The 26791-nt window shown below is 46.8% G+C and overlaps 1 protein-coding gene across 2 annotated transcripts in view; it reads left to right on the top strand.

Moving 5' to 3' along the window:
• Positions 1 to 26791, top strand: part of GALNT10 (polypeptide N-acetylgalactosaminyltransferase 10) — a 212482-nt gene that overhangs the window by 143559 nt on the left and 42132 nt on the right. The gene's annotated exons all lie outside the window — the stretch shown is intronic.

Raw genomic sequence — 26791 nt, forward strand, 5'->3', positions numbered from 1 at the left:
GAGTGTGTATGTGTGTGCATGCGTGCACACAAGCGGGGGTGGGCGGCAGGGGAGGGGGAGAGAGAGAGTCCTCAAGCAAACTCCCCACTGAACGCGGACCCCAGGACCGTAAGATCAAGACCCCAGCGGAAATCCAGAGTCCCAGCTTAACCAACTGAGCCACCCAGGCGCCCCAGGCAAGTCATTTGGTTCCTGACAACTTTTTTTTTTAAAGATTTTATTTATTTATTCTACAGAGATAGAGACAGCCAGTGAGAGAGGGAACACAAGCAGGGGGAGTGGGAGAGGAAGAAGCAGGCTCGTAGCGGAGGAGCCTGATGTGGGGCTCGATCCCATAACGCCGGGATCACACCCTGAGCCGAAGGCAGACGCTTAACTGCTGTGCCACCCAGGCGCCCCGGTTCCTGACAACTCTTAAAGCACCCGAATGACTTACTTTTATTTTACAAATGAGAGCAAATGTATCGTTCTTCTTTGTCTTCCTTAGCCTATGTCCTCTCAGAGACAGGCCCTAAGCAAGCCCAAAACAGTGAGAGTGGGGGTAAAAAGGAAGAAGGAGCAAGAAACCAGAGGCAATCCCAGCAGAGGCTCCCGCTGCGCAGGAAGCTCCAGTGCAGGCAGGCAGGTGCTCTCAGTGGGTGGGGGGCTCCCTCCGTAGGCTGCCAGAAGGAGCAGCATCTGGGCGAAGTCCCTGCACATGGACAGGAGAGAGGAGGGGAAATCTTCCTACCTGGCATTCTCGCATCGATTCCTCGTTGGTCAAAGCTCAAACTCCTTCCCATCCCCTTGGGGGCCACTCAGAAAGCCAGATTCCATCCCGTGCCATGATTTATGGTGTTTTCTAAGTGTCCACGTGACCAGATGTGGATGGGACGCCCTCTGCCTCCACCTCTGAGAAAACCCACAGCTTTGAGTCTCGTCTGTCCTTATCATGATGACACACATTTGCTGTGCCCCAAATGGGACAAACAGGATGGCATTGCTGCCCTTGGAGCTCCGGGCACGGGGTGCTGCAGGACCCCAGTATGTCCACGTGACCCTGCCACTCCGTGAGCACTGCCAGTCGTGTGTGTTGCCATCGACTCCAAGTCTGGCTGAGAAGTCAGACGTTCTTACTTGCTCTGTTTTCATCTCCCAACCAGATTGTCAAGTTGTAGTGCTGGCGGATAGATGTAGGGTGCTTCTTGAGATGCACTGGCCACATAGGGCCTCTCCGGTGCTCTGGAGGGCTGAGAGGGGACAGACGAGGGGTCTGAGTCAGGTGTCTGCCCTCACAGGGCACAGAGTCCGGCCCACCTCAGCCCCCGGTACCACCCGCTTTCCTCCTCGCACTCCTCGTCACCCTCCGAGGCCCAGGTTGGTCAGGTCCTCTGAGAAGGCTTCTTTGATGCTCCAGCCCATGCCGGTCTCCCTTTCCTAGGCCCTGAAGCTTGGGTGCTGAGCCTGCGAGGTGGACCCTCGCTATTTGGTCTGTGTGCTTCCAGGCCTGGCACGTGCCTCCCCAGCTGGAGAGGGAGCAGTTGAAGGGCAACGGTACAGGGAGTGGGCCTCCCTTGAAAGCTTGCTGGCTATGTGAGCACTTGCTAAAAATGATGTGTCTGAGGCACCCACTGGTACTGTATGTCAAAGAATTGATATTTTGGTATCCTAACTTTCTTTTTTAGTGAGACTTTCTGATACCTCTCTACGCCTGCCAGCACGAGTAAGTTGGTTTGCTCCCATTTGAAACACAGGGGTTAAGTGACAAACCTGTCATACCGACTCCAGACCATCCCATGTTTCCGTTCTTACTGTAACCCAGCGAGGTCGGCTATGTGGTAGGAGCCACATTTCAGAGGTGAGGAACTTGAGGCCAGAAAGGGTAAATGAGTGGTTTAAGGTCACACAGTGAGGCCGGCTTTACTCAGGTCTAGAACACAGGTCCACACCAAGGACCACCGCCACCCACAGCCCCTTCTTCCTCTGGGTCACAGACCTAGCACCATAGTACCACCATCAGATAGATGCTTGGCTACAAGACTCAGGACCTCCATTTCCTGAAAGCCTCTGTTCTAATGTTTAGAACGGGAACAGGTTCTGAGGTTGAATTCATTTCTTTTTTCTATGGAATCACAAAGGTGCCTCCAGCTAAGAAGATTATGTGTGCGTTTACAGACCTGCCAACTGGGCCAACCCCCTCCCTCAAATATGCTAGAGACATTCGGCTGCACACAGCTGACATGATGCCAGGTTCAACAAGAGGCTCCCCTGTGTTGCACAGATCACCCCTGGCACTTTGTGTCTTCCCATCTACACGTCAGAGGAAATACGTCAGGAACCCTTGAGAACTGAAGGAGCTGGTACTTCTTTCAGGGGGGACACAGGTGCCCGGGGAAAGCGGAGAAGCCTCAGGGATTTGGGGAGAAAAAGGCAGGAGGAATCTGGGGGACAAATCTGAGGTAGGCCGGTGGCGGGGCTGAGGGAGGGAGCGCCAGCCCATCAGAAAACCCGTGTCGTCAGGCCCATCTGTCGAGCGCCCTGCCCCTCTCCGGATCATCATCTCTCCATCTGTGAAATGAGGAGAATGGCCTAAATCTGTGCTTTGCCAACTCCCCCCCCCCTTTTTTTCAATAATGAAAACTTTTTTTTAAAAGAAATCTTGCCCAAGAACCCAATGTAGAAAATAATTTCAAGTATGCCCGCCCCCCCCCCCACCTCAGCCCTCCGAAGGTGGGAGGAGAGTCTAGGTTCAACTCCAGGGCCCCAGGGTGCATGGGTGAAAACCAGTGGCCTCTGTGGTTTCTAAGCCCTGGCGCTTGCAGAGAAGAAGGCCGCATGGTGTGGGGGGCAGGGGGGAGGCTCCCAGACAAAGAGAAGCTTCAGAGGCTCAGCTCACAAGGACCTTGGGTCCCTGTGCCTTACACCAGTGCCTCTCCACTGGGGTTCAGTGGATCCAGGAGTTAGCCAGGAGTTTTTTAATTTGCCTTTTCATTTTGAGTTTTAATCTTTTAAAAAATTATTTTAGCATCTATGAAGACGCTTCTCTTTGGAGTGAAAATTCACACTTGGAAGTCAGAAACCTTGGCTGCTTTGGCTAATATTTGTCCGATAAATCCCTGGGTGTGTTTATGGAGGAGCCCACAGTAGTTCGCTTCTTTTAAAGGGTACTGTGCATGACTCTGATTGGAGGGACTTTGGCTCAGTGCAGTCCTGAGAAAGGGCCCAGTAAGCACATTTGAAAGGAAGAGGGTTTGCTGTAAGGAGCTGCCTGAAGAGGGCAGCATGCAAAGATGGTTGCAACGTAGAGGCGAGAGGAGGAAAAGAAAGTCAACACATTGTTATGCGTGCACATCTGGGCCCATCCTATGAAATATAAAAAGCAGGCAAAACATCTGCAAACATACATATATTTTTTAATGCTTGGAAGCATAAAATGCTAGGAGTGGTTTGGGTGGCAGAAATACAGGTGGTTTTTATTGTCTTTTCTGATCCATTAAACTCCTTTGGTTTAGAGAACTCCATTTGGTAAATTACTCCTCCTTTGCTCTAGGTCATAAATTTCTGGCTTTGAAGAGTTTATGTTCCTTTCAAGGTGCTGGATACATCCCCGTAGACCTGCTTACTAGGCCTTCAAAATAATTTTAAAATCTGACTGAATTGTTAGTAGGTGGAAGTTGAGAGGATTCCCATAAAAACTGGAACCTCTGGTTCTCCTGATATCATCTCTGGGCCCACAGCCCCATGTAACCCCAGTTGGGTTTGTGGGTTTCCGTCTGCCCCATTTCCTATATATCTCTCGGCTGCCTGGCCCTGGAAGCATGTGAGGCCCCTCTGCTCTCCATCCTAGAACCCTCTCAGCATCGCATAAGTTCTGCTCCCCTATGAGCCGAGGTAGAGACTGACATGATGATGCCCAGGGTGCTCCAAAATGTAAAATTTAGGGGTGATGACTGAGTTGGAGAGAAGGCTTGGAGACTCTGTTTGCACTGTGCTTTACGTAAGATGAGTGGCTGGGGGAGGAATAGTTCGGGGAGTCTCCTCTGCTTACATCCTCATTAATTACTCAATATTAGACCAAAAGCCTCAGTGAGGTGTTGGTACCTCTACCTGGCAGTTCGTATTTCTGAAAAGACCAGATGGAGACAGTCTTTACTGTTTTTCTCCCTGAATGAAATGCATGGAACACTGGGAACGAGTTCTGTCTTGGGCAGTTGGGTGCCCTCCCTGGCGTCAACAACATAGAAGAATTTGAAGTGTTCTTTCTGGGGGGGGAGCTGTCTCTAGACGATCTAAACTGGGGAGGTGCGGTTTCCTTGGGAGCTTCAAGGCCGATGCCGGTTTCCTAGCTTGGTGTAACAACAGCAGGAATAATAACTGGGCATAGTATTGATGCTCAGTCTGTCTCAGGCACCGACCTTGCCGAGCACTTGGCACGCACATCTCAAAGGAAAGGCAATTCTATATTATCCCCATTCTTCAGATGAGCAAACTGAGGCTCTGTAAGATGGAATGTAGAAAGGCAAGGCATTGTAAGTCTTAGCGGCTGTGCTGTGCCCTGCACCCCTTCCCATCTATGCACCTCCCCGGCCCTTCGTTCTAACTAGTGCCCATAATAAGGAAGTGCCCACTCTGCATTTTAAGCCCCCTCCCGCACAAACACGCTGCCTGGCAAGCAGGAGAGGGATTATGATCCCCATTTAAAAGTGGGGAACTGAAGCCCAGAGAGGGACAGGGACCCTGGCAGGGTCACACAGCTAACCTGACTCCGAATCCTCAGAGCATTCCCAGGACATCCCCCCCCCCCCCCCCCCCCCGATCATGACCGTGGCCTCCTACAGTCACAGCCCTTCAGAACTTGTTTTCACAGACGTCTCCCTCCCTGGATACGCTGTCATCAGAGCTGGAGGCCCCCCCACCCCCCGTTTTCTGCCTTTGTGTGTTTGAGCCTTGCCACAGGAGCCATATTAATCATTCCAAGTTGAAGGTTACCAAGAAAAATATGCCAGAGCGTGACAGGCCATTAGTATTTGTGTTGTAAGGAAACCAGTAATCATCTTAATTGGTGCACACTTGGGAGCAGAACAGGGCTGTGTTCTGAAGGGTTGTCTCCTCCTTCATATACCGTTAACGTGTTAAAAGCCGCAGTAAACATGTCTTTCTAACCACCATTGTCCACAGAGGCAGCTTTACTAAGTTACCGAGGAACTGCATTTTCCCCTGAAATTCTGGGCCATCCAGGTTAGACAGACCTTCTTCACTCAGACCGGCCGCGGGAGTGTCTGACCCCTGGAGCGATTCGTGAGGTCAGAGGAGCAGCCCTGCCTTCGGCCCCAGGGAATTTATGCCCGGTGCTGCGGTTTTGATGGTGACCAGATTTGCCTCCTGAAACAGGTGGCCCCGGAGACTAGGAACAAGCCTGGGGAAGGAGAGCGTAGTCTGCCTACCCCATCCCCTTCTTCCCAGTCCCTAGTAAGTGACCTTCACCCAAATCCTAACGGGGCTCTGGGTCTTGTCATTTTCAACCATTTACTTCCCTTGAGAAACGTGACCATCCTGTCCTAACTCCAGCCCTCACCAAAGATTCTTGGAGGACAGGGCTTGGCCCCCTCTTTGAGAGCCTTTCTTTTGTGTATCACCCCACACCAAGATTTATCCCACGCTACTTTATCTAGTGTATAATATGAAAACAGTAGCTATTTTTCTAAATAATTATTTTATTCTGATATCAAATATGCCACTTAAAATATCTCTGTCCTCATTCCACCCCACCTTCCTTCCCAGGATTCTCACCATTCTAAACAAAAACTGCTGAGGGGGTGGGGACTAAAAATTGGGAATTCCACATTGGAGGGCAATTTGGCAGTATCAAACAATGTTAATATGCGTATCCTAAAATCCAGGAATAACATTCCTCAGTGTCTATCCTAGAGAAATATGCAGCACGTGCGCCATGAGGCACATGGAAGGTTGCTCACCGCAGCACCATTTATAATCGCACCGAATTAGAGACGACCTGAGTGCCCATCCGCAGGGGATGGGGCATTTACTATGACGTATCCCTAATACGGACTATGATGCAGCCATTGGAAACGAGGGACGGATCTAAATGACATGAACAGAGCTCTAAGATGTATTATAAAGTAAGAAACAACAACAATGAAAAAAGCAAGCTATAAATCCGTTTATGTAAACACACAAACAGAAGCGGTTCTGTATGTTTTCGACATGTCTGCATATGTGGGTACAGGCATACAGAAAATGCGTGGACACATACACTCCGAACTGTGGAGTAAACACCGAGTAAGCCAGGACCCAAGATCTGAACAGGCAAAAAGAGACTTGACCCTCTCTTGCACTTATAGGGTTGCTTTTTTTGTTTTTTGGTTTTTTTACAAGGAGAATATGTGTATTATTTCTCATTTAATTAAAAAATAATACTGTCTTGAAGGAAAGGAGACGGTTTATTTAATTTATTTCCTGCCAGGTTTTAGAGATTTAGCATGTTCCCTTTCTAGAGGGGTTGGGGAGGATTTGCATCTTAATCCTCTGTAGGCTGAATTTTTGTTTCTGTTTGATACTCATACCATCTTAGGAAATACCCCCTTTTCATTAGAAGAAATCATGAATTCTTCATTGTTTATTGAGAGTTATCATGGTGAGAAGACGTTGGGCTGTGTCCAAGTCCCAGGAAACTCGACCGCCTCAGGGCTGTTTTCTTTCCATGGGTTGCTCTGCCTAAAACGTCCCTTCCCACCTGACCCCGCTGAGGATCCCACTGCCACTCTGCTTGGGAGACCTCTGCTCTCCTCAATCCCCTCCCCAAAGGTAATCTGTTCCCAGCACGCTGCTGCTCATCTTCTCACGTGCCTCCACTGGCAAAGGATCATGCGCTCTGAAGCAGCCCCGCGGGGTCAAGTCCCTGCTCTGCTACTCACTGGAGGTAGAGAAGACACTCCAGCTCTCCAGGCCTCAGTTTTCTCATCCCTAAAACGGAGACAACAGTCCCACCTATAGGATCATGGTGGGCGTGAAACGAGATAATACTTGCAGGGGGCAGAGCACCATGCCTGGCACAGAGTCACTCCCACTATGGGACAGCCGTCCCTGGTATTGTGGCAGCAGAAATACCTTCCTCAGTACACCTGCGGCCGGACCTGGGTCGTCCCTGTGTGAACAGCTTGCCCTGGCCCTGTCACATAGGCTCAGTTCAGTGTCATTTTGCAGTAAGGAATATGCAGGGATAACCTTCTGGATCAGGGGAATTTTCTACTAAGGGGACATAAAAGCTCTAGCAGATCACGAAGTATTGAAAGAGGCCACCCTGACAGTGCGTTAATTGGTGATATTTCATTTATTTTTGCATATCTGATTTTCCAAATGAGCACATATTACTTCAATTTGTAAATGCCCCACTCCCAAGAGGGAAGCTGTGGTAACCCACAGGAATGGGGTCACGAATGGGGGAAAGTCAGGCACAAATAGAAAAGGTACTGAGGAGCCAGGGGGCGTCGCTGGCATGCTGAGGTCTTACTGCTTGGTTTTTGGGTGGTGCCAGTCTGCTATGGCCCTGGGACTCAGCCGGCCACCTGGGCCCCTGCGTGAGAACGAGATGCCTCTCCAGGACACCTTGGTGATGGGCATTAGAGGGTTGTGTGCGTTTGAGCACGAGTTAACAAATCAGACCACATGGGCATCGAGTGACTCATGCACAACCAGAGGACTGGAGAATCTTCTGTGTGGCGCTGCTCTGTGTTCAGAATGCACGGAACTCCCAGCCCACATTGCCTGACACAGACCCACCCCATGGAGTTCCGTTAGAGGCAGCATTCCGTGTGCTTTCTGGCCCTCAACGAATAAAACAAATACGACATTGAAAGTAAAATTTGCTCACAGCTGGGGCAGGGAGAAAATTACAGAGATAGGCTAGACCATATGAAAGAAAACCATATTCTCTATGCAAATTACTAAGTGCATCTCAGAAGGAGTCATCGAGTTAAAGGATTAGGTCCTCGAGCTAGATTTTCACCATTTTAGAGCTCGTGGCATGGACAGGCATCTCATCTTGTAACCATAGAATCACACAATCCCATTGCTTGCGGGGGCCTTCAAGGCCACATCGTCCTTCCCCCACGTTTGAGTCTTTTCTGTGGCGTATATAATGAGTTGAGCCTCTGATTGAATTCTTCCCGTGGTGGACAACTCACTGTCTGATGAGATACCCCTAACTGGGCAGCTCTCACTGTTAGAATGTTCTTTCTTTGTGTCAAGCTCAACTGTAACTCTGCAAATTTTGTCTCCTGGTTCTGGTTCTTGCTTCTGAAGGCACACAGCCTGGTGTCAGAGACAGGGCGTGAGCTATAGAGTCAGAGAGCCCTGTCTGCTAATCTACCAGTTGTTGACTTTGGGCAAAATACTCCACCTCTCCAACCTTACTTAGTCTCTGTGTCAGGCAGAATGGGGCTACTTCCCTCACCTGGGTTAATTGGAGGACCGAGTGGGATCGTGGGGAAAAGAACAGACTAGATCTGCATGTACTGGTACAGAAAGATGACTGCGATGTACTGTTAAATGAAAAAAAGCAGGTTTCAGAAAAAATAAATAAATAAATCACAAAAACATCGGGAAACTGGCTGAGAAGTACACTGAACTACTGAGTGGCCATCACTGGTGGATGAGACTAGACTGGCTTGTTCAGATGTGACTTTCCTCCCTGATGGTCAAAAAAGGTGTTTTTTTTAAACAACAACTGTATCACATTTAGAATCACAAAAATTAGTTAAGATTTTTCCATTTTTGAAAGAAAAAGATGAAATATCCAGAACACCTCATATCCAAAAATGGAGTCCCTCTGGATCAGTTGTGTTTCTTTCCCTGCAGGCTGTCTGAATCTTTGAGGCATGCCCTAACAGGAGTCAGTGCAAGTATCTGCCTACAAGAAATGGCCTGAAACATGAACCAGAAAAATCAGTGACTGCTCTAGGTCCTGCCCCTTCTGCCTCAGGCCCTTTGCATTTGCTGCTCTCTCTGCAGCAGCCTATAATCAGTTTGAGTTACATTGCCGGCAGTCACATCTGCCACACAGCCATCTCACAAACAGATATGCATGTGTTAGGCAGAGATACCCTTTGGGTGAGTGGGGAGTGATATTTGAGTGGGAACTTCGTAAGTGGCCTGTTCTCTGATAAATACCCTGCTGTGAAGACGAGTTTCCCTTCCTTTGGCTACCTCCTATGTTTAAAAACCCACAAGTGAATACCTGGATGACAGCCCCCCACCCCCAACATGCTTGACATCCTCCCCTGGGTGACATGTTGAGTCCTCTGGAAGCAAGTTGTGTGTACAGATTTTAAAAAATAAAAGCAGCAAATGACAAGGAAAACTAACCAATTCAGGATCGTTCCCCAGATATCTGTTAGCACCTGCAGAATTACAGGTGCTGTGAAGGACGGGGAGTAAATCAGCCTTGGTCCTGCTCTCAAGAAGCTTGCTGCAGGCAGACTGACACAAGTCCTGACACGCATGGAAGGCAAACAGAGCTGTGGTCAGAGCGTGTGCTATAGTCAGTGGGAATCACTGGAGAACGCCATTCACGCAGATGGTAATCCAGGAGCACTGTGCACTGAGCCCAGAGGGGAGACTAGGATTCCCCGGGACAGAGAAGCAGAGAAGGATGCTCCGAGCTGAAGGATTTGCAAGACTAAAGGAGTGAAGGCAAGAAAGCAGTTGAGTGGTGTCTGCAGAGAGGATCGGGTGCCGGGTCAAGATGGGCAATTGGCCTGGGAAGATGGGCTTTGGACATCGCCGAGAGGCCTGGAATGTCACCAGATAACATCAGTAGACCTGTGCTGTAGCAACAGTGTGGATGGCATGAGAGACGAAGGATTAGGGGCCAGAGACTGTGTACCCAGATTAATTTCTGCTGCGGGAGTTTGTGTAAATAGCGAAGCTCCCGCCCTGCCTGGTCTGGCACCAAGCAGGGAGGAAGCAGGGAGGGGAGGGGCGGAATGAGAGTTCTGCAGGACTCTGCAGAGCAGAGGTTTCCAGATAGCTAAGGCTGGGTTGGGGAATTTAGGGGAGAGGGGGTGGCAGGAGTTAGAGGGGTGGTAAGGAAACGCTCTGACATATGTTCAACCTTCTCTTCCTGTGTGCTGAGCAGGAAAATCTCCCCCAGGAGAATACTTTTGCCCTTTAACAAATATGAAACTGACAGGTTGACACTGTTGCTGAAGTGGAAGAATTTTTTTTTCCTTTCTTAATAACACCTTAAAGGATAGGCATGGACGCCGGCGCCCTAAATGAAACACGTGTTGCTCTCCGGCACCTGACAACCTGACATAATTTAAGAGCAGCTACCAAGAGCCCACAACTCGAACTGCCCATGAATCTGCCTCCTGGATGGGCTCCAACTGGGTGAAAGAGCAGGGTGGGCCAAGTCCAAGGGACCCGACCTTCTCTTCTCAATTGTAGCTGATTGGTGGGGAGTCGCTTTTAGAAAACAGGGGAGGCTGTAATTAACTTGATAGTAGTGTTTTCTGGAGTGTTTTTATTCGTCATCTGATTATTAAACAGATTTATGGCCCTGCCCACCCGCTGAAAAGGAACCCAGGCATTTAGTTGAAATTAAAAGTGCAGATAAGGCTGCCTGTTTAGATAACAGCATCTCTTTTTTCATAGATTACTCATCTTCTGTGAAATCGGGGAGAGGAGTTAATTTGTGTGATGAAGTGCTTTCTATTTCTGGGAGCTGGCTGGTGGACGGGATTGCTTGAGGAAGGAGCATAATTCATTCTTAAAATCACCAAAGGCATGTTCAAGCGACATACCTGTGCCCCGAGGAGTGGGATGATTTGTAACGTGATGCCAAAAAACAGAGGGGCTTGTGGTTTCAAAACAAATGTTTGGGGAAGATGTACAATTTGTCTTTAGCTTGGAGGTCCACTTTCCATTCATTCTCAGAAACGTACCAGAGCAATAAACTTCACGCATGCGTCTAAGCTCTCCAACCCGTGGGCCATGGATTGGAAGAGATGGTGGAGACCGACAGACTTGGGCTTGAGCTCCAGGGAGATCACTACCAGCTGTGTGACCATAGGCAGTGACAGACCCTTTGTGGGTCTGTTTCCATATCCATAAAGTAGGGGTAACCCTCAGAGGGTAGCGATGAAGGATGTGTATGGGCTGGAGCCAGCCAAGAGCCCAGGACAGTGCCTGGTACTCAGCAGGTGCATGCCTGAGTTAGCAGGGACTCACTCTGTTTCCACCCTGGACGGAGAGCCCCCTGAAAGAATCCATGTGTGCACAGGTATCAGGGAGGACTTCCAGCTTTACTGAACACTTGATGGGAAGAGGCAGAGGAGGACTTTCACATCACATACTCCATAGCAACCCACTTAGAACTTTCACTAAACATTCCTGTTCTCCCAAGGCCCCTGGGCCACACAATGCCCAGCCTTACTGGTTCCCTCTCCTCCTTCAGTTTCCCCCCAGAAATGTATTTTGTCACTGGAACATGCCCATGAGCATTTCACCCAACCTTCTCTTCCTCTCTCTCCTCTCCTATTGCCAACTACCAATCAAAGCAGCTTACAGACACGTACAGTGTTCTCCCCCAGATGAGCTCTCTCCCCTCCCCCCAGGCATGTGCTGACTTTTCCAGGAATACATGTATATTAAGGGAAGATTGTACTTGTTCTAGAAGTTGTTCACTGTTTTAGGAAACGACATCATCAACAGCAGTGCCGCTCTTGGGACTTGAGTTGCCAGCCCACATACCTGCATTGATCTGTTAGCTGAACTAAATGTAACCCAGTAGAGGACACTGTAAATACAAGCATTTGGCTACTTCTCTGTCTTCTTGTAGTCATCCCAAGCACTTACGTATTGAAACACATGTTATTTTATTATTTCTCCTTTATATCACAGCTGAGGTATTATATAGAGTTGTTTCAAATTAGGTGTTAAGCAAATGATACTTTTTGTGAATTTTATTTTAGGTTATTAAAGGGGACCATACAAGATAACTGTAACATAACGGGACGTTGAGTAAGATAAGGTGGAAACCCCTGAATCAGAAGGTGAGCCAGCCAAATGTTGGAGCTGTGTTGGCTTCTGACAAAGGGCTTAGGCCCAGTTCCCCCAGATCTGCTATGTCCCTTATATTTTCCAGCTACAGAGACAATAGGACCCATAGATCCAAAAGCCCCGAGACACATATTTTCCTGACAGCTCCAACAGTAAGAGGAAGAACACCTAAAATACGCTCTTTAGAGTCTCTGGTAGAAGAAAATTGACCACTTGGGCATAATCAGTTTCTCCACCCATGTGGTACTCCAGAGATCTCAAATCAACATACAGGCGTTCTAGTAACAGCCTCCTGAGGTCAGCAGGGCAACGGCAGTCATGCATGTAGAACTTGGACCTTGAGTACACTTTCTCAGAATCTTGGCAATAATAACAGTAACAACAATGGGCTTTGGGCAGAGAGCACTGGCCTCTGGTCAGGGGCCATGGCCGAGGACCTAAAGATCAAGTGAGGCATCTTTTTTAACACCGTAGATTCCAGACTGTGCCCCAGGGCAGGGTCTTTCGGATTGTAGTAGACTCATTGGAAGGTCATGACACCAGTTTCAGGGATCATGACCAGCTTTTTAACAAAAATGAAATACAAGAGGCTAGAATAGGAAAAAACATATCCAAGCGCATCAATGTTGTATTTCAGTTATGTGTCTATGTACCGGGTCATCATGTAAAGTGTATTTTTTTATGGGTCACAGTCAAGAGGTTTTGAAAGTCACTGTTCCCCGACATAGAGAATGTCTGTGAAAACAGATTCCCCCAGGGATTCTTAGGGCTAAGGGTTAAGAGCCCTTGCTGTGAGCCTATCAGGAGGAACATTCGTTTGTCAGATCTTCTGTCGCTTGAAGGCAGCAAGAGGAGGGTTGTGGAGGTGAAGGAGAGGCCGGCCCAGGTGGGGACCACCATGAGTCCGAGGACGAGGATGGAGGGTACCCGAGCCAGGACCCATCCCCTTCACAGTTTTGCTGGAGGCCAGCAAATTGTCTTGCATTCCTTGGAGAACTTCAGTTTTTCTATTATTCTAGCAGGAAAACTGAGGTTCCATTTCTAATCATTTAGAAATCCTGATATGATCATGTTGGCCTAGATTCATTTCTCTGCTCTCACCTTGTGCGTTAAGTCAGATCGGTGTTTTTCTTGAACGCTAACATGCACAAGCATCACTTAGAGAACCTGTTAAAATCCAGGTCAGTGGGCCCCACTCATCTGATTCAGTGGGTTTGGGGAGAGGCCTCAGAATTGGCATTTTTCCTAAGTTCCTAGGTGATGCTGATACACCTGGTCTGGGGTCTGCGCTTTGAAAACCACCGTATTAGATCAACAGAAAGGAATGTGCCTATCATAGACCCTGGCACCCAGCAGGATGAAACAGACCCAAGTTCTCTTCACAGACATGCCTTCACTAAGGTACAGCTGGTTTGCTACTTTCAACAGTACAGAACTGGCTGGTGGACATTGAATTGTAGGCTTGAAATGGGTGAATTGTATGGGATGTGCATTATATCTCAATAAAGCTGTTGTCAAGAAGAGGAGGCCAGGGAAGAGGAAGGGGGAAAAGAGGTGGCTGGGTTTTCAGAACCAGCCATCCAGAATGTCTATTACACCTTAGACTGTCTTAGGAGAGGACCCACATCAAAGGAGAATGAGAAAGGGCTTTGAGCTGAACTCCAGGGCCCCTTTCATCTCTGCCACTCTGAAGTTCTCCCAGAACTCATTGCCAGAACAGTATGTCTGTCCTGAAGGACTGGTCTGTTTGACTTTTCCAAACAGTAAATGATGCTTAAATGCCTGTGCATTTCACCTGCCAAAACCCATCCTGGTGCCATCATCGCTTTCCTTCCCGACCTGTCTTTTTAATTTTCCTGCTGTTCGTAGTCACCTGTCTGTAAGTTTTTTTAGCAAGTGAAAGCCCTGAACATCCCAGGGGATGGGAGATAGGATAGAGGTTTTGGGATTGGAAACGTACCCACCAGGCAGAATGGAGAGACTGGGGACCTCCAGGGGTGATGTAGTTTTGTAGTTAATTATGCCAGCTTTGGGGATCAGAAACACCTGGCATGGCTCTGGCTGTCACCTACTGGCTATTTGGACATAGATTCACATAAAACTTTTCAAAGCCTCAGTTTCCCCATCTAAGGTAGTTAACAGTGCCTACCTAGTAGAGTTGTTTTGGGAATGAAATGAGACAGCAGGCCCAGGCACACGGTGAGCACGCGATAAAAATCATGACAATGACAGTGATAATAAAGATGAGGGTCCACCTCATCTTAACAATTTTCCTTCGGTTGGAAGCACCTAAGTGTCATAACAGGACAAAGGGTGACACTTTGCACTGCTGTGAGCCCTCCCTCCTCCAAATGGATTGGCAGCACCTTGGAATACACTAAGACTTAAAAGTGAATAAGTCAATCCTGGAAACAGATGAGCTATGACACTTTAATAGCCAGAAGCCCGGCAGAGCTGAGATGTGACAAGACCCAGAACACCGACAGCTCCCAGAAGCCAGGCCGGATGTGTGGAGGGCAGCCTCTCCCGCCACAGCGTCTGCGTTATTAACAACACCCCCAGAGGCCGGAGAACCGAGTGACACGGACGATGCCGATCCGTCTGGTTTGTGACTTGATCCCTACGTCCCTTCTCCTTCTCCTTCTCCTCCTCTTCCCTCAAGGGCCCGTCCCTGGGCCCCTCTCCCACATGCTCTGTGCCCTGCCAGAGTGTGGGACATACAGAGCTCCTTAGTTTTGGGGTGCTCCTCAGCAGGTGTCTCTGCAAGGTTCAATGACACCAGAGACAGAAGCTCATCAATTCTACTTGGGAATAGATTTGATTGCACACAGCACTGGAGTGAAGATTCCTGAACACACTGAACTGGATTTGAGTCCTGTCTTCACCTTACCTTGCTGGCTGTGTAACGTTGGACCAGAAACATCATCTCCTGAACTTGACTTCCCTCGTCAGCAAATGAGGATGATGAACCGTGACCTGCTTCCTTCACAGGGAAATCAGATCAAATCAAATCAAACCGGATGAAAGGGTGGAGGAGGCAGGCGTGTGGGATCAGCAGGGATTGGCAGATGCCTCTGGCTCTGCGTGAGGCACGTGGCGGGCAGAGTGTTCACAGGGCTCGCCCTCCGGGAGCTCAAAGTGGGAGGGAGACAGAGGAAGTAATGCCACGAATGCAGGACGATAGATGATGACCTGAGCTGAGGGACACAAAGGACATGTTCCAGGGCTCTGTGATGATCTGCCCTAGGGACCTGCTGTGGTCCAGGAGGTCATCAGGAAGGCGTTAGTGAGGAGTCGAAGTCTTGAGTCAAAGCTGAAGGAGGAACAGGAGTTTGCTGGCAAGAGTGAGCAAGGGCTTGGGTTCTTGGCAACCTAGGCCAAAGGACCAGCATGGACAGACAACCGGAAGCAGAAGGGGTCATCGTGGGGCCTTTGGATGCCTGAAGGAAGAAGGCAAGCTGGGGGGCAGCAAGGAAGGGAGGGGACCAACACACACAGCCTTGTCAGCCCTGGTAAGGATTTTGGACTTTCATCCGAGAGCCATGGGAAGCCACTGAAGGGCTTAAGCAAGGCAGTGGAAGAGTGACAAGGTGCAATTTACTGCTCTTTTTAGAGATCACCTAAACTGCATGCAGCCTAAAGAGGGACAGTGGAGCAGGGACAGCAATCACGGCCACCATACCTGCCCAGAGATCACAGTGCTCCAGACAAGGAATAGTAGTGGCTGGACTGGGACTATATTCTTTCTGTGTCACCGACTCTTACGATGCCAGGGTGAAAACCTCACCCTTCTGTCTGAGTGACCTAGGGCTGCCTTAACAAGGCACCACACCCTGGGGGGTTAAAACAACAGAACTTTGTTCTCTCACAGTTCTGGAGGCTGGAAGTCTGAAATCAAGGTGTCAGCGGGGCCATGCTCCCTCAGAAGGCTCTACAGAAGGATCCTTCCTTGCCTCCTCCAGGCTTCTGGTGTTGCTGACAGTCCTTGGCACATCTGGGCTTTTTTCTGCCTCCGTGGTTCCATGGCCTTCTCCTCATGTGTCCAGAGTTCCCTCCTCTTATAAAGGATACCAGTCATTGCTTTCAGGCCCACCCTTAACCAGTATGACCTTTTCTTGATGACATCTGCAAAGACCCAAATTCCAAGGAAGGTCACATTCACAGGTACTAGGGGCTAGGACTTGAACTTATCTTTTTGGGGGGACACAAGTCAACCCAGAGCAGCTCCTCTTCTGCAGTTCCTCCCTGTGCCTCAGCCAGCCAGCTAGAACCATCCTCACGGTCCTACTGCCCTGGAGACCAGATAGGAAGGAGAAGCTGCAGGCCCCTGAGAAGCCTGAGTGTGGGTGAGGGGAGGTGCACACACGTGCACACATGCACAGCGTGGGGAGGACCCAGGGAAGCACAGGCCCTGAGGTCTGGTCCTCACTCAGACCCCACCGGCTGAAAGACTTGGGGCGAGACTTTGTCTTCTCTGGGCCTGTTTCCTCTCTAGTGATGTCAGAGTTGATACCTGTCCCACCGTCCTTGGAGGGGCTTTAGGGGGAGTCCCACAAGGTAATTAACAAGTATTTCCTGAGAAGATACCGTGTGCCCGACCTTGAGGTAACTCCCGGGGAGTGTTCTTGAGAAAGGGCTGGTGCTCTTGCCGTGGGAGCCGTCATATCCTCCCACGTTAATTCCCCAGGCTTTTCTCCTCCAGAGGCATGAATGGTAAGAGCACAGCCTCCAGTACCATCCAGTGGCGGGGGCAGCGATGAAACAGTATCTGGACACTGGTAATTCCTGAAGCTGAGTGATGGCTTGATGGCAGAGGGGGCTTTATTCTATTCTACTTTGTTAATATGTTTGAAATGATACTTACTTTTTTTTAAAAAGTGTAACAAAGATGACAACAGGCTCTGGAGCCGGGCTGCTGGATTGAAATGCAAGACTTACTGTGTGGACCTGGGGAAAGTTACTTAACTTCTCTGGGTCCCAGTTTCCTCATCGGTAAAACAGGGACACTAACCACAGACCACCTCTGGGAGTGTGTGTGGAGATTAGACGAGTGAATGTGCTTGGTACGGCTGAGTACTGAACACACAGTAACTGCTATTGACAGAAACCGGGCGCCACGGAACAAGGTGTGACTGAGCGGAAGTCCTCACCGGCAGCTTCACAGAACCATACGCTGACCCTGCGGTTGCTCTAAAACATACCTGCTACTTGGTTTTGTCTCAGTTGGGGTTTCCTGCAAACTGACACAGGATTTGAGTGCAAGTAGTTAATTTGGGAGATTTCGAGACATACCAGCAAGACAGTGAGGAGGTGAGAATGGAACGGAAGGCCTGTGGTGGCACCACTGCGCACGATTCCCACGGTAGCCCTGGGGGCCAGCCCAGAGCACGTGCTCGGGGTTATCCCCTCCAAGGGCCGAGGAAGCCCACACCACAGCCCTTGACTGAGGTCCACCCGTGGACGCAGAGAGTCCCCAGCAGAGGCAGGTGCTGGCAGGCCGGTAGCGGGGGGCAGAACAGTTGCCGAGGATGTGTAGAGAGGACACACAGAATGCACCTGTGAGCACTCTCAACGGCTCTCCTGACATCTGCCTAAAGCCCTACCCTGTGCGGCTCACCTTCGGAATCAACCTCACTCCTCGGTGGATGGCCCGGACTCATCATTAAATAAGGGTAATGAGAGCACAAGCAATTCTGTATTGCTTTTCAATCCAAGCAGCTCCTGGAAGAGGAATGATGAGGATGTGCCTCAGGGCAGACGTCTCTTCTCAGTCCTGGCACTTTTATGCTGAGCCAGGATATAACCTCAGAGCCTTTCTTAACACAGCTTTAGGTATCCATTACAACCATTAGCTTAGGCACTTCAGTGATGCCTGTTTTCCATCCCTGTCCTAGTGCTTATGAAGCCGGGAGAAATCCCAGGGTGGAAAATGCCGTATCCCTATAGGATTCTGGGCAAGAAGACATTTAACTTCTCTGGCCCTCCCCAATGCCCTCTGGGTGGAATGAAGGGCCTGACTGCCATGAGGCAGAGGTGAGGTTTGGTGCAGTAGGAAGGGCCTACTCTTTCATGGTCAGGCGGGGCTGGGTTTTAGAACTCGGCTTCATCATTTATCAGCTGTATTCTTCGGACAGGTTACATCTCCCACGCTGAGCCTCATGCTGCCTTCTCTAAAATGGGGCTTTCTGTGGTGGTGTTGTAGGCATCAGAGATGATGTAGATGAGACAGGGAGCTGCGTGTGTGAGCAAGGGCTCAGTAATCGTTCCCTGTAATTGTCATCATCATAACCGTCATCATCTTCATCCAAAATCCCTTCCAGCTCTAAAATTCTGTTACTTTAGGGAATGTGCTCATCCAAGAAGACAGTGCAGTAAAATAAGGCAACAGGCCTGATTTTGTGTAAATGCATTTTCTGATAAGGACAGGAGGAGTATAATTGCCCCTAAATAATTGCTCCGATTTCACCACAAGCTGTCAAAAGGCCCTAATTGGTCGATCTGTAATGACTGCGGCCATCTGCGTTCGGGGTGATTTAGCGATGGGGCTCTGCCCAAGCCGGGCCCTCGATGATTAGAGCCGGACAGGGTGATATTTCACCCTCTGATGGGAGTAGTGGTGTGTGGGTGAAGGAGATTATCTCATCCTCGTTTTAATGACCTACCAGTTGAACCCAGCCAAGAAGCAGCGCTGGTCACAGACAATGACTATGGATTTTTTTTTTCTTTTTTTTTTAAAGATAGTGTTCCTGCCCGAACAGCAGCATATCTGGAGCGTGATCATGCCTCTTGCTATCTTGTTTCACTGCCCAAGAAAGTCTCTTTTGGAAAGATTTAGTCCCTCAATTAGGGCAAATTGATTTCTGCTTTCTACAGAGTCACTGTTCCAAAGCGAAGTGGGAAAGGGCAGGAGGCGCCGTATTAATCTTGGCAAGCAAGCAAGAAGGCGACCTGGAGTATTTTTCAGCCTTCCAGCACGCTTGTATATGTGCAGATAATTTTTCTCTTTATATCTTTTAATTGCTCCGACCTGCAAGACGCCAGGCGATACAACACAAAGCATACTTCAGGTCGTGGAAGTTTCTGGAGACTTACATCAAGGGACCAGAGCAGTGTCCTGAGTGTTCCAGTGAAAAAGTGGTTTTAAGTGGCACCTGAGATGATCTCAGTTGGTTCAGAGACTTTGCATTAGGCCATGTTGAATCATGTGGCGAGAACATTTTCTCTTTCCAGCTCTCATCCATTTCTTCTGATTACCTCGGATGGAGAGTCTCGGTTGGTTGCCCGTATCTCTCTTGACCGAGAGAGAGCAGACCATAAGCTCCTAGTTGTGCGGAGGCAGGAGGATCTGGCTAAAATCGAGTCACACTGTTTTATTTTTATTTGGATTTTTTATTTATTAGCACTTTATCACAAATGGTACCAATTTTCCCTTTATGGTGCTTGTTTCCCTTTAAAATAAATTTAATTCAATAAAAATGTTTAATTTAAAAAGGGGAGTTGATTTTAAAACTAAGTAAATTGTAGTGGGGTAGTGGAACTGGCAAAGATCATAATATATGATTGTGAGAGCTTGGGGAAACAGAAAAACGGGGAAAGCATCATGTTCCTATAGAAAAACCAGTGATTTAGTGGCTGTACAACCTCAGGCGAGTTTCTTAGTTTCTCTGAGCATCCGTTTTCTCACCCTGTCAAGGGGAGAGAAGCACAATGCAGAGAATGATTTTATGAAGCAGGGGGATCAAATGTGTGAAACTCCTTTGCAAATTATAATCTTCCTTACATAACAGTGAAAGTGATTCACTTCTATACGGAGTGAGAAGAATAAAAGGGTTATTGGGTTCTGGCATCCAGGGAACCCTGGTTTGAAACCAGCCCCGCTGTTAAGTATATGCCAGAGGGGGATCCTTCCCGTCTCTGGACCTCAGCTTTCTGTCTATAAAATAGAGACCATGGGGCACCTGGGTGGCTCAGTCAGTTAAGTGTCTGCCTTCAGCTCAGGTCATGAACTCAGGGTCCTGGGGTCGAGCCCTAGTCGGGCTCCCTGCTCAGCAGAAAGCCTGCTTCTCTCTCTCCCTCTGTCCCTACCCCTGCTCGTGCTCTCTTTCTCTCCCTCGAATGAATGAATGAATGAATGAATGAATGAATGAATGAATGAAGACCAAACTACTCCAGTGGTTTCCAGGCCTGGCTGTGCATCAGAATCACTTATGGGTCAAGTGACACTAAAGGTGCTCGGTGTTGCCCCAGGCTTAGCAAGTCACAGTCCGCTGGTATGATGCCCAGCACAGCTGTATTTACAGCCAGCCCACCAGGTGATTCGGATGCACCCCGTGACTTAGGAGGGCCCTTCCAGCTCTGACCCCAGACCGAGTGAATTCAGAGCAGGATTTGGGGCCTGGGTTAGGGAAGGTGATCACCCAGTAGCTCTGGTCACATGCTAACTGGGCTTCTGTGAGGTCTGGATCCCGGGCCCTGGAAGACCTTCTAGTCCAAACCCTGATTCAGGCGCAGAGGCAATCAAGGATGGGCCCACCGTGCCAGACAGTGGGAGCACAGCCCAGTTCTCCTGATTCCCAGGCAGCTCCAACTTTCCCAGCTGAGACGGAGAGAGAATGAGTATGTGTTTTGACCAGTATTTTTTTTCTTTAGGTTTTTATTTAAATTCTAATTAGTCAACACGTAGTGCAATATTGATTTCAGGAGTAGAATTCAGTGATTCATCACTTATGTACAACACCCAGAGCTCATCATAAAAAGTGCCTCCTAAATACCCATCACCCACCCACCTTATCCAACAACCCTCGGTTTGTTCTGTCTTTAAGTGTTATGGTTTGTTTCCCTCGCCCTTCGTTTCCCCCTCCCATATGTTCATCTGTTTTGTTTCTTAAATTCCACACGTGAGTGAAATCATATGGTATTTTTCTTTCCCTGACTGACTTATTTCGCTTAGCATAATACTCTCTAGCTCCACCCACGTTGTTGCAAATGGCAACACCTCCTTCATTTTGATGGCTGAGTAACGTTCCGTTGTGTATATATACCACATCTTCTTTATCCATTCATCAGTCAGTGAACATTTGGGCTCTCCCCACAGTTTGGCTGTTATTGATAATGCCGCTATAAACATCAGGGTGCACGTACACTTTCAAGTCTGTATTTTTGTACCCTTTGGATAAATACCTACTAGTACAATTGCTGGATTATAGGGTAGCTCTATTTTTAACTTTTTGAGGAACTCCATACTATTTTCCAGAGTGACTGCACCAATTTGCATTCCCACCAGCAGTGCAAGAGGGTTCCCCTTTCTTCTCATCCTTGCCAACGCCTCTTGTTTCTTGTGTTGTTAATTTTAGCCATTCTGACAGGTGTGAGGTGGTATCTCATTGTGGTTTTGATTTATATTTCCCTGATGATGAGTGATGGTGAGCATCTTTTCATGCGTCTGTTGGCCCTCTGGATGTCCTCTTTGGAAAAATGTCTATTCGTGTCTTCAGCCCATTTCTTAACCGGATTATTTGTTTTTTGGGTATTGAGTTTGATAGACCAGTATTTTTTTTAATTGAGATAAAAATTGCAAACAGTGAAAAAATGCACAGCTATGTCAAGTATACAATTCCACAAGATTTAACAGGTGTATACACCTGGGAAGCCAACACCCCAGTCAAGATACAGAAATTGCCTCATCCCAGAAATTTCCTTCATGCTCCTTCTAGCCAGTCCCCACACCCCAGGGGCAAACACTGTTCTTAATTCCATCCTCCAAGTTTATTTTGGCTGTTGCTGAACTTGAAATGAATCCTATACTAAGGTATTTTTTGTGTCTGCCTTCTTTGCTTCGACATAATTATTCTGAAATTCATCCATGTGGTTGGATATATCAAAAGCTTGCTCCTTTATTGCTGAGTAGCGAATCTGCTGAATGACTCTACCACGATTTGTTTATCCCTTCACCGGTTGGTGACATTTGGATTGTTTCTAGTTGGTACTACTATGAATAAAACTACTGTGAAACACTCTTGGTTTTTGTTTTTGTTTTTGTTTTTTTTGTGGGTGTATGTTTTTGTTTCTCTTGGGTAAATAACTACGAGTAGAATTGGTGGATATAGGAGAGTTGCCCTTTTACCTTTATAAGAAGCAAACAGCTCTTCAGAGTGGTTGTACATTTTCTATTTCTCGCAGCAAGGAGTGAATTCCAATTGCTCACCTCTTCCTCAGTACTTGATATTGTTCCTGTTTTTCCTTTTTGTCTTTCTGGGGAATGTATAGTGAATGGCATCTCAGGCTTTTAATTTGTGTCACGCCTTTTCATACACTACTTGCCATTTGTAGATCAGTTCTTTTGTGAAATATATTTTTGTGAAAATGCTTCGAAGTTTTTCACCCAGTTTTATATGGTCATCTTTTTATGATTGACTTTGTCAGAATTCATTACATATTCTGGATACAAATCCTTTGTCAGAGACATGTATTGTGAATGTTTTCTCCCAGACGGTTGCCTGCCTTGTCATTTTGTTGCTGATGTCTTTTGTGAGCAAGTTCTTAATCAAGTCCAGTTTTTATCAGTTTTTTTCTTTTATGGATTAGTGCTTTTTATGTCCTAAGAAATCTTTTCCTATCCCAAGTTCACAATGATATTCTCCTATGTTTTCTTCAAGAAGCCTTATAGTTTCAGCCTTTATGTTTAAATCTGCTACCCATCTAAAATTATTTTTTCTGTATGGTATGAGGTAGGGGTTGACGTTCATCTGTTTTCATGGGTTTATCCAGTTACGCTGGCACATTTTTTTAAGTTTTTCATTTCCATTCCAGTATAGTTAACATACAATGTTATATTAGTACCAGGTATACAATATAGTGATTCAGCAATTCTGTACATGACTCAGTGCTCATTGTAAGTGGACTCTTAATCCCCTTCACCTATTTCACCCATCCCCCTACCCACTTCCCCTCTGGTAACCAGCAGTGTGTTCTCTATAATTAAGTCTGTTTCTTGGTTTGTCTTTCTCTTTTTTTTTTTTCCTTTGCTCATTTGTTTAGTTTCACATTTTTGAAAATTCTTTTATATTCTCATTGAATTTGCTTTGGTGCCCTTGTCAAAAATCAGTCCATGACATATATGTAGTACTGTAGTAGGTACAGTTCTGGCCTCTCTGTTCTGTTCTAGTGACACTTTCGTTTATTCCTTGCCAGTACTACACTGTTCTGATTATTTTGACTTTATAATAAGTTTGAAATCAGTGTGAGTCCTTCAACTTTATTCTTTTTCAAGATTGTTTTCTCTATTCTAGATTCTTTGCTAGTTGTCAGTTTCAAAACCTAGGGTGATTTTATTGGGATTGCATTAAATCTATAGATAAATTTGAAGAGAATTGACTCTTCAGCAATATGGAGTCTTCCAATCTGTACACATATGATTTATCTCTCCATTTATTTGGGTCTTTAACTATATGAAACTATTTTATAAAGGGTATTTTTATTGTACTTCCCAATTGTTCTTTGCCAGTACATAGAAATACAAATTTTTAAAAATTTAACAGCCTTATCCAGATACAATTTACATAATACAAAAATCACCCATTTTAAGTCTGCAGTTCAGGGTATTTTTAGGTGAACTTATACAGTTGTGAAACTATCACATAATCCAGTTTTAAATATTTCCATCACTTCAGAAAGTTCCCTTGTGTCTCTTTGCAGTCAGTCCCCACTCCCAACCCAGCCCCAGACAACTGCTGACTTTCCTTCTGTCCCTATACTTTTGCATTTCTAGAAATTCCATGTAAATAGAGTCATAATATCTAGACTTATGTGTCTGACTGCTTTAACCCAGAATACTATTTTTAAAGGTTCATCTATATTGTTGCAATAGCTCTTTCCTTGTTTATTGCTGAATAGTAGTCGATTGTGTGGATAGACTATGTTTGTTTGTCCATCAGTGGTGGATGTTTGGGTGGTTTTCACTTTGGGGCTGTTCTGAATATTGCTGCTCTGAACATCAGTATACAAGTTTTTGGGTGGGCATGTGTTTTCATTTCTCTTGGGTATATACCTAGGAGTGGAATTGCTGGGTAATACGGTAACTGTGCTTAACTGCTTGAGGAACTCCAGACTGTTTTCCAAAGTGGCTGCACGATTTTGCATTCCCACCAACAGTATATAAAGACTCTTATTCTCAGCATCCTTGGCAACACTTATTATCTGACTTTTTCATTACAGCCATCCTAGTGGAGGTGAAGTAGTATCTCATTGTGGTTTTGATTTTCATTTTCCTGATGACTAAGGATGTTGAACTTCTTTTCATGTGATTATTGGCTGTTTGTATATCATCTTTGGAGAAGTGCCTATTCAGATATTTTACCCATTTTTTTAATTGAGGTAAAATCCACGTAACATCAAATTAACCATGTTAAAGGATACAATCCATTGGCATTTAGTACATTCACAGTGTTGTGCAACCATCACTTCGTTCTAATATGTTTGATCAAAAGGAAACCCCAGGGGCGCCTGGGTGGCTCAGTCGTTGAGCGTCTGCCTTCGGCTCAGGGCATGATCCCAGCGTTCTGGGATCGAGCCCCACATCGGGCTCCTCTGCTGGGAGCCTGCTTCTTCCTCTCCCACTCCCCCTGCTTGTGTTCCCTCTCTCGCTGGCTGTCTCTCTCTCTGTTAAATAAATAAAATCTTAAAAAAAAAAAGGAAACCCCATACCCATTAAGTAGTCACTCCCTATTTCTCCCTCTACCCCAGTCTCTGGTAATCACTAATCTGCTTGCTGTCTCTATGGATTTACCTATTCTGGAATTTCATACAAGTGGAATGATATAATATGTGCCCTTTTGTGTCTGGCATCTGTTACTCGGTGTAATGTTTTGAGGTTCATCTGCATTGTACCCTGTATCAGTTCCTTATTCCTTTTTATGGTTGAGTAATAGTCCACTGTATGGATAGATATCATAGTCATTTATCCAGTCACGAGGTGACGGAAGCTTGGGTTCTTTCCACCAGTTGGCTGTTGTGAATAGTGTTGCTATAAACGTTCATGTATAAGTAATCAAAAGATTGTTCTGGCCATCCTAAATCCCTTGATCTCTTCCATAAATTTTAGGATATAGCTTGTCAGTTATCAATTTTTGCAAAGAGTTCAGCTGTGATTTTGAGCTCATTGAATCTTTAGATCATTTAGATCAATATAAGCGGTTTTGCCATCTTAACAATATTAAATCATCCAATCCATGACCATGGACTATCTTTCTATTTATTTTAGTCTTTAATATCTTTCAACCATGTTTTAGAACAGTTTTTAAAGTATACAGTTTTTACTTCTCTTACTGAATTGCAAATGGTATTTTTACCATTTTTAATTGCATTTTCCATTTGCTTTTTTATCCACCGGTATATAGGAATACAATTTGTAAGAGTTGACCTGTATCCTGATATCTTGCTCAGTATACCTATTAGTTCTAGTTTCTTTGTAGATTTCCTAGGATTTTTCTGTGTAAACAGCCCTGTCATCTACAATTAAAGATATTGTTTCCTTTTTCTTCCCAATCTTTATGCCTTTCATTTCTTTGTCTTGCCAGTTGCACTGGCCAGAAATTCCAGTAGTGTTGAGTGGAAGTGGTGTGAGAGTGTGCAGTCTTTATCCTTATCATAGGGTAAAAGCATTCAGTATTTCATCATCTAGCGTGATATAAACTTGAGGGGGGTTTGTAGCCATTCTAGTGGGTTTTTTTTTTCCACACTAGAGTTTTCATAAGGGGCTGTAACCCTGATTAAAATCAAGAGACACCAGGGTCGGGGCGCCTGGGTGGCGCAGTCGTTAAGCATCTGCCTTCGTCTCAGGGTGTGATCCCAGAGTCTTGGGATCGAGCCCCACGTCAGGCTCCTCTGCTGGGAGCCTGCTTCTTCCTCTCACACTCCCCCTGCTTGTGTTCCCTCTCTTGCTGGCTGTCTCTCCCTGTCAAATAAATAAATAAAATCTTAAAAAAAAAAAAAAGAGAGAGAGAGAGAGACACCAGGGTTAAGGTTGGGACTTCTAGTAAAAAGAGACTATCTGTGAGATTTATTCAGAACAACTTTACCAGACACAGGGCAGAAATCCAGCCCACATTAGAATAAGCAGAAAGACTAATTTGTTTCATGTGTAGTGAGAACATCTAGGAGTCTGCCTCGGGCACAGGGGGATCTGGGGAATGAAAATGCCATCAGGATCATTTCCATCTCAACTCTTTCCACACGTCACTTCAGTCCTGGCAGGAACCCCTTCCCACCTCTGATCACCTCATTTGCCAAAGTTGTCACCAGCACCTCCAGACTGATGGACAACCAACTTACCAACTCTAGTAAAATGAAAGGGCCTCGTTTTTAAATAGTTCTAAAAAAAAAAAAAAAAAATCCCAGGAGTCATTATTTGAAGCTACTCAAGTCACATGGCCATCCATGAACCAATCACTGTAGGCAAGGAAATGGAGTGCTCTGATTGGTTGAACCTATGCCACGGGCTCCTGCCACTGGGCTCCTGGGGGTGGGGTGAGCTTCCCCTTAAGTGTGAGGGACTGAGGAGGGGGAGGGGCAGTTTCACAAAGCAAATTCAGAGTATTGTTTCCGGAAAAAGAGGGAATAGATCTCAGCCAAGCATTAACCGCAGCTGCCCGCACTCTAATACAGATGACCTCTGTGTGTTCCAGGCCTGGCACTGTCTCTGGACGACTTTGAGCTGCAGTTTTCCCATTTAGGG

Source organism: Ursus arctos, unplaced genomic scaffold (genome assembly GCF_023065955.2).
Source record: "Ursus arctos isolate Adak ecotype North America unplaced genomic scaffold, UrsArc2.0 scaffold_15, whole genome shotgun sequence".
NCBI classification, from domain to species: Eukaryota; Metazoa; Chordata; class Mammalia; order Carnivora; family Ursidae; genus Ursus; species Ursus arctos.